The sequence below is a fragment of the Ursus americanus genome, chromosome 8 (assembly GCF_024610735.1).
Source record: "Ursus americanus isolate L20-20 chromosome 8, mUrsAme1.1.p, whole genome shotgun sequence".
Lineage (NCBI taxonomy): Eukaryota > Metazoa > Chordata > Mammalia > Carnivora > Ursidae > Ursus > Ursus americanus.
In genome coordinates, this window is record NC_142134.1 from 80,825,614 (window position 1) to 80,826,797 (window position 1,184).

General features: G+C 52.7%; 1 pseudogene; it reads left to right on the forward strand.

The window, feature by feature from the left end:
• The first annotated feature begins 303 nt into the window (after nt 1–303).
• Nucleotides 304–401, forward strand: LOC123775567 (U6 spliceosomal RNA; annotated as a pseudogene).
• The last annotated feature ends 783 nt before the right edge of the window (nt 402–1,184 follow it).

A 1,184-nucleotide genomic window follows, 5' to 3' on the forward strand; every position in this document is an offset into this window, starting at 1 on the left:
TCATACAAAAATGACCCCTCCAAAAAAGCTCCCAGAATCACGTTTGACCAATATCTGGGCACCCCCAGCCCAGCCATGTTGACACGTAAAATTCACCATCACAGGGGTGATGAGAAAGTCTTGGACAAAAACAGCGGTGATGGGCACACACCAGGAACGTATCTAACGCCACTGAACGATACACACACAGGCAACTCAACAGTGAAGATTGTGTTGAATATATTTTATCACAATATTTAGAAACACACAAAACAGGTTTTTACAGTTGCCCGATTTTATAGGGTTTTAAAGAAGGAAGCTACGGCACTCACTTTGGCAGAGCGAATGCTAAAATTGGAACCATACAGAAAAGATTAGCACAGCCCCTGCGCACGCAAATTTGTGAAGCATTCCATTTTTTTTAAAGCTATAATTAGCAAAACTGTTTCCATGACGCACCAAACCGGAGTTGGCAAACCGTGGGCAAAGGGCCCAAGAGCCCGCGTTCCTCACTCTCGGGCTGCACAGCCTCCCTCTGCCCTTGTGTCCGGGAAGCTGCCAGAGACAATGCCTGAGTGAACGGGCATGTCTGTGTTCCAATAAAACTTTATTTGTAGACCCAGAAATTTATATTTCATCTAAAATTTTTGAGCCCCAAAACATTCTTCTTTTTGCTTTTTTTTTTTTCCCCAACCTTTGAAAAACAGGGAAACCATTCTCAAGAGGCCAGGTGTACAAGAACAAACACCGGGCTGGATTTGACCCACGAGCTGTCGCTCGCTGGCCCCTGACCCAAATAAATGGGACCCTCCAGGCAGGCACCAACCCCTAGCCCAGCGAGCGGGCTCAGCCACGCATGGGGCACCTGGGGTGTCAGGGACCTGCTCTCATCACATGTGCCGGGCAGGGCAGGGCACCCACCACCGGGCAAGCAGCCAGGCCCTGGGGGACAGCGGGCCTGTGCCTGGGGGCTGGAAGGACCACGCATCCACGCAGGAATCTCACCCTGGACTGCGTCCTCCCCGACAGGCCACCCTCCCGCCGTGTCCTCCCGGCGTCTCTTGCTCCGACCCCCCACTTCAGCGTCTAGGGAGACAACGTCCACTGTTCCAGAGGGGCCGCCCATCCAGGTTTGCTGGGGACCGAAGGGTCTGCCAGGACTTTCGTGGCTCTCGTGGCTAAAACGTGGGCAGTCCCAGGGAAAC